Source organism: Schistocerca serialis, chromosome 5 (genome assembly GCF_023864345.2).
Source record: "Schistocerca serialis cubense isolate TAMUIC-IGC-003099 chromosome 5, iqSchSeri2.2, whole genome shotgun sequence".
Taxonomy (NCBI): domain Eukaryota; kingdom Metazoa; phylum Arthropoda; class Insecta; order Orthoptera; family Acrididae; genus Schistocerca; species Schistocerca serialis.
In genome coordinates, this window is record NC_064642.1 from 302,974,512 (window position 1) to 302,981,437 (window position 6,926).

Here is a 6,926-nt window from a genome sequence, read left to right on the forward strand (position 1 = left end):
TGGCGACATCGCGGTGAATGCACATTGGGAGCGTGTATTCGTCATCGCCATACTGGCGTATCACCCGGAGTGATGGTATGGAGTGCCATTGGTGACACGTCTCGGTTACCTCTTGTTCGCGTTGACGGTACTTTGAACAGTGGACGTTACATTTCAGATGTGTTACGACCCTTGGCTCTACCCTTCATTCGAACCCTGCGAAACCATACATTTCAGCAGGATAATGCACGACTGCATGTTGCTGGTCCTGTACAGGCCTTTCTGGATACAGAAAATGTTCGACTGCCGCTCTGGCCAGCGCATTCTCCAGATCTCTCACCAATTGAAAACGTCTGGTCAATGGTGGCCGAGCAACTGGGTCGTCGCCATACGGAAGTCACTACTCTTGATGAACTGTGGTATCGTGTTGAAGCTGCATGGGCAGCTGTACATGTACACGCCATCCAAGCTCTGTTTGACTCAATGCCCAGGCGCATCAAGGCCGTTATCACGGCCAGAGGTGGTTATTCTGGGTACTGATTTCTCAGGATCTATGTACCCAAATTGCGTGAAAATGTAATCCCATGTCAGTTCTAGTATAATATATTTGTCCAATGAATACCCGTTAATCATATGCATTTCTTTTTGGTGTAGCAATTTTAATGGCCAGTAGTGTAGCTGTATTTATTTCCACTAGGTGGCAATAACATCGACTTCCACAAGCGCATCCATGACTGTCCATTCTCATTATAGTCGTGACACTGGTTGCTGTGAGGTACTGCGAAACGCATAGGGAAAAATTAAAGTCTCAACCCGCTGCTTGGTCTGCTATAGGCTGCGAGCAGTGTTTAGTTTCCTATGGCAATAGTGGACTAGCCCAAAATTTGTACGAGAATATATACACCTGGGAACCAAGGGAAACAATACTGGGTGTTCCTTAGACTTACAGGCGAAATCGAACGCACTTCGCAGATTGATGAGAGTCACCGACTAAGTGGAAGGAAGTAACTTCATCAGCCACTGGCGGACAACTGGACCACTCCTGAACAGTGGTACAGAATATATTAATAAGGGCGTTTCGGGTGCACAGAAAAAGGGACACCGAACAGTTACAAAGAAGTGCACGTTCGTGAAGAGGGCTCAAAATTCTACTCGTCACTGATCTGCTTATTCTTCCGTCGCAGAGTCACCTGAGATGGCTATAAGCCTTTTCAACGCATTAATGATCTTCCAGGTGTCACTGCAGCTATACAGCAGCCGATATGCTGGCATCTGCTGTGGGCATCCACGGGGGCGAGACGTCTTGTTGGGGGAGCGCCCACTGGCATGTTTACTACTCAGTGCGCCTTCGCATCCAACGCTGTAGCCCACATAATTCTATGTGCTCCCATACAAGACGACACACTCGCTTAAAACGGGAGCCAATGACTTCACTCACGTCCAAATATGGATCAACATTTATAATATAATGTATACAGCGTGGTCCATTGATAGTGACCGGGCCTAATATCTCACGAAATAAGCATCAAACGAAAAAACTACAAAGAACGGAACTCGTCTGGCTAGAAGGGGGAAACCAGATGGCGCTATGGTTGGCCCGCTAGATGTTTTGCCATAGGTCAAATGGCTATCAACTGCGTTTTTTTAATAGGAGCCCCCATTTTTATTACATATTCGTGTAGTCCGTAAATAAATATGAATGTTTTAGTTGGTCCACTATTTTCGCTTTGTGACAGATGGCGCTGTAATAGTCACAAACTTATAAGTACGTGGTATCACGTAACATTCCGCCAGTGCGGACGGTACTTGCTTCGTGATAGATTACCCGTGTTAAAATGGACCATTTACCAATTGCGGAATAGGTCGATATCGTGTTGATGTATGGCTATTGTGATCAAAATGCCCAAAGGGCGTGTGCTGTGTATGCTGCTCGGTATCCTGGACGACATCATCATCGTTCGCCGGATAGTTACGTTATTTAAAGAAACAGGAAGTGTTCAGCTACATGTGAAACGTCAACCACGACCTGCAACAAATGATGATGCCCAAGTAGGTGTTTTAGCTGCTGTCGCGGCTAATCCGCACATCAGCAGCAGACAAATTGCGCGAGAATCGGGAATCTCAAAAACGTCGGTGTTGAGAATGCTACATCAACATTGATTACACCCGGTGGTGATGGTTGTTGGGATGTTTAAGGAGGACTAAACAGCTAAGGTCATCAGTCCCCCATTCCAAAAACAGGCGAGACAAAGTCGCGGAGCAGATAAAACCCCAAGGGGAAGGAGACTCCCCCCCCCCCCCCAGGCGCTAAAGAACACAAATTAGGCAACGAACACTACAAAAAAGAAGAGTACAGACGAACACCAGACGGAAAGACAGAAGAAAAGAAGATGGCCGGAGACTGGTTGACTGACCACAAGAACAAAAAAAAAAGGGAAAGAGTCAACCATCCGACGACACACTAAAACAGCAACAAATATTGAGAGATGCGAGGACAAAAGACACAGAAAGGGAAAGGTGCAGGACCCCCCTAAATGGAACCATAAAAAGGACTACCATGGATAAAATGTAAAACATTGTCAGCCATGGAGGCATCGTCGCATAAAATCAAAGGCAAAGTGCCCGGGAGATTAAAAAGACTGCCGGAGGGTGCGCAGTCGGGGACACTCCAATAAAATGTGGGTGACCGTCAGCCGGGACCCACACTGACACAGGGGGGGATCCTCCTGACGCAAAAGATGACCGTGCATCAGGTAGGTATGGCCGATGCGCAGCCGACACAAGATTACAGAGTCCCTGCGAGAAGCCCGCAGGGTGGAGCGCCACACATCGGTCGTCTCCTTGACAGCCCGCAGTTTATTCGGGGCTGTCATGCCATGCCACTCAACAGACCACAACCCAAGCACCTTACGGCGCAACACCAGCTGCTGATCGCGAGCCGTAAGGCCGATCTCCAAAGCTGGGGTGTCGATCACCCCTTTGGCCAGCCTGTCAACATGTTCGTTCCCTGGGATGCCAACGTGACCTGGTGTCCAAACAAAGACCACCGAACGACCAGAACGGGCAATGGCAGAAACAGACTCCTGAATAGAGGACACCAGAGGAGAAGAGGGATAGCAGCGGTCGATGGCCTGAAGGCTGCTCAGGGAGTCACTGCAGATGACGATGGACCTACCTGAGCAGAAACTCATATGCTCAAGAGCGCGCAATATGGTCACCAGCTCTGCAGTAAAAATACTGCAGCCAGCCGGCAAGGAGCGCTGCTCAACATGGGCAGCGTGAGCAAAAGCGTAGGCAGTGCGACCATCAACCTGGGAACCATCAGTGTAGACAGTCTCACAGTCCGAAAATGAGGCGAGGAGCGCAAGAAAACGGCGACGGAGGGCCACAGGCGGAACCGAGTCCTTGGGTCCCTGTGCCAAGTCCAGATGGACGGACGGCCGGGACAAACACCAGGGAGGCATAGGTGCATGGACCCGGAAGGGAGGCAGAAGAGGGAATGACCCCAGTTCCGACAGCTACGGAAAGCCCAGACCTAGGTCGCCATTCAGGCAGATGGAGGACCATGGCAGGGAAAAGCAGGCGACGATTGGGATGGCCTGGCGAGCAATGCACGTGGACAGCACAGTCGGCGAGCAGTCGATGGCGGCGAATCCGCAGTGGGGGAACCCCGGCCTCCACCAGTAGACTATCCACGGGGGTGGTACGAAAAGCGCCAGTTGCAAGCCGAACCCCATAGTGGTGTATGGGGTCTAACAACTTCAACACTGAGGGTGATGCAGACCCATAGGCCAGGCTCCCATAATCAAGCCGGGACTGCACAAGGGCTCTGTACAATCGCAGCAGCGTGCAGCGATCTGCACCCCAAGACGTGTGGCTAAGGCAGCGGAGGGCGTTGAGGTGCCGCCAGCATTTTTGCTTCAGCTGAGTAATATGAGGAACCCATGTGAGCCGGGCATCAAACACGAGTCCCAAGAAGCGGCAAGTGTCCACCACTTCAAGCAGGTGGCCGTCGAGGTAAAGGTCAGGATGAGGGTGGACCGTCCGACGCCTGCAGAAGCGCATAACTCGTGTCTTGGCGGCAGAGAACTGAAAACCATGAGTCAGAGCCCAGGATGCTGCCTTGCGAACGGCGACTTGCAGCCTGCGTTCGGCGACACCCGTAGTCGTGGAGCTAAATGAGATGCAGAAGTCGTCGGCATACAAAGAAGGAGACACCGACGACCCCACAGCTGCAGCCAGACCATTAATGGCCTCTAGAAATAAGGAGACGCTCAACACCGAGCCCTGTGGGACCCCATTTTCCTGTATGTAAGAAGAACTAGAGGTGGCACCGACTTACACCTGGAAAGAGCGGCGCAATAGAAAGGTTTGAAGAAAAGCCGGGAGCCGACCATGAAGACCCCACTCACGCAACGTGGCGAGGATGTGATGCCTCCATGTGGTGTCATACGCCTTCCACAGATCGAAAAATACAGCAACGAGATGCTGACGTCGGGCAAAGGCCGTACGAATAGCAGATTCCAGCCGCACCAAATTGTCTGTGGCAGACCGGCCCCGACAGAAGCCACCCTGGGATGGAGCGAGGAGACCGCGCGACTCAAGGACCCAACACAAACGCCGCCCCACCATACGTTCGAGCAATTTGCACAAAACGTTGGTGAGGGTAATGGGACGATAGCTGTCCACCGCCAGTGGGTCTGCACCGGGCTTCAAGATGGGGACAATAAGACCCTCTCGCCGTTGCGACGGGAACACGCCCTCGCTCCAAATGTGGTTAAAGATGGTGAGGATGTGTCTCTGGCAGTCCCTGGAGAGATGCTTCAGCATCTGTGCGTGGATGCAGTCCGGTCCTGGGGCTGTATCAGGGCAATCGGCGAGGGCAGCGAGGAATTCCCTCTCGCTGAAAGGAGCATTGTATTTTTCAGAACGATGCGTGCGGAATGATAACGGCGTCTGCTCGGCTCGCTCCTTGAGAGAGCGAAAGGCGGGGGGATAAGTTGCAGTCGCAGAGCTCTTAGCAAAGTGCGCAGCAAGGTGTTCAGCAATGGCGGCAGCGTCCGTGCAGACAGCGCCGTCCAAGGAGATCCCAGGGACACCCATAGGGGTTGGGTGTCCATAAATCCGCCGGATCCGGGACCACACGAGCGAGGGGGAGACACGGGAGCCCAAGGAGGAGACATACCTCTCCCAGCACTCCTGCTTACACCGTGTAATAAGACGACGGGCGAAGGCACGGAGCCTCTTAAAGGCGATGAGGGTCTCGAGAGACGCGTGCCACCTATGACGCTGGAGGTCCCGCCTACGGTCGCGAATAGCCTCAGCAATCTCCGGCGACCACCAGGGTACAGCCTTTCTCCGAGGGAGTCCAGAAGAGCGGGGGATGGCAGCCTCGGCCGCCGAAATGATTGACGTGGTTAAGACACGGACCACCTCGTCAATGTCACCCTGTGGGGGAGACTCAATGGTTGCCGCGGAAGTAAAACCCAGCCAGTCAGCCCTGTGGAGAGCCCAGCAGGGCAGGTGCCCAGAAGAATGACACTGGGGCAGTGACAAATAGATGGGAAAATGGTCACTACCACACAGGTCAGGATACACTCTCCAGTGGAGGGATGGGACAAGTCCGGGGCTGCAAAGAGAGAGATCGATGGCCGAGAACGAGCCATGGGCCACACTGAAATGCGTGGGAGCACCGGTGTTCAAGAGGCTAAGGTCGAGCTGAGCCAACAAATGCTCCACGGCACGACTGCGGTCATCGGAGACAGTCCCACCCCATAGAGGGTTGTGGGCATTGAAACCGCCCAGCAACAAGAAAGGTGGCGGCAGTTGGGCTATCAGAGCAGCCAGGACATGCTGCACGACAGCACCATCCGGTGGAAGGTAAATACTGCAGACGGTAATAACCTGTGGCGTCCACACCCGAACAGCGACAGCCTCTAAAGCCGTTTGGAGAGGAACAAACTCGCTGTGAAGAGAGTTAAGGACATATATGCAGACGCTACCAGACACCCTTTCATAAGCTGCCCGGTTCTTAAAATAACCCCGATAGCCACGGAGGGTGGGGGTTCGCATTGCTGGAAACCAAGTTTCCTGCAGAGCAATGCAAAGGAAAGGATGAAGGCTGATAAGTTGGCGGAGCTCAGCTAGATGGTGGAAGAAACCGCTGCAGTTCCACTGGAGGATGGTATTGGCCGTGGATGGGAAAGGCGTGAAGGGACTGGGGAGGCAGATTACGCCTCCGGGGCCCCTGCTGCTACTGAGTCACCACGTGTACAACAGCCAGCTATTGCGTCCGAGGGACTGGCGAGATCCATGTCCTCAGCGGACGCCAGAATCTCCACCTCATCCTCAGACGCAGAGCTTGTAGGAAGCGGTGGAATGGGTGACACCGCAATGTCGGTAGCCTTGGGGAGTTTCTTCTTCTTCTGCTTCTCGCACTGTGCCTTTGGTGGTTCAGGCTGGGAGAGCGTCACTGGGTCAGTCTCAGGGACAGACGACGACCATGTGTCCCGACGACCAGGGACCAGCGGTTGTTTAAGCCACTTGCGGCTGTCGGCTTTGGTACCGGTTGGAACTTGGGAAGGGAGGTCCCTAAGGGACCCCTTCCTTACGAGAGTAGCCAAAGAAGTCTTACGCTTCTCCGGCTGGGAAGGGGGAACTGATGTCCCCGATGGTTGGGGGGGCGTTGCTCCTGAAGTAGATGGAGCAGGAGCAACAGTGGGTTTAGTGCCCCCCACCATCAAGGGGGCAGGTGTGGGCCATCGACTCTGAGAGCTGACTGGAGTGGATGGAACTGTAGCAGGAGTGACAGTTGCGGCATAAGAAGCTGTCATGCGCACTGGATGAAGCCGATCATATTTTCGCTTCGCCTCAGTGTACGTCAGGCGGCCGAGAGTCTTGATTTCCATGATCTTCCGCTCCTTCTGCAGAATCGGACAGTCTGGCGA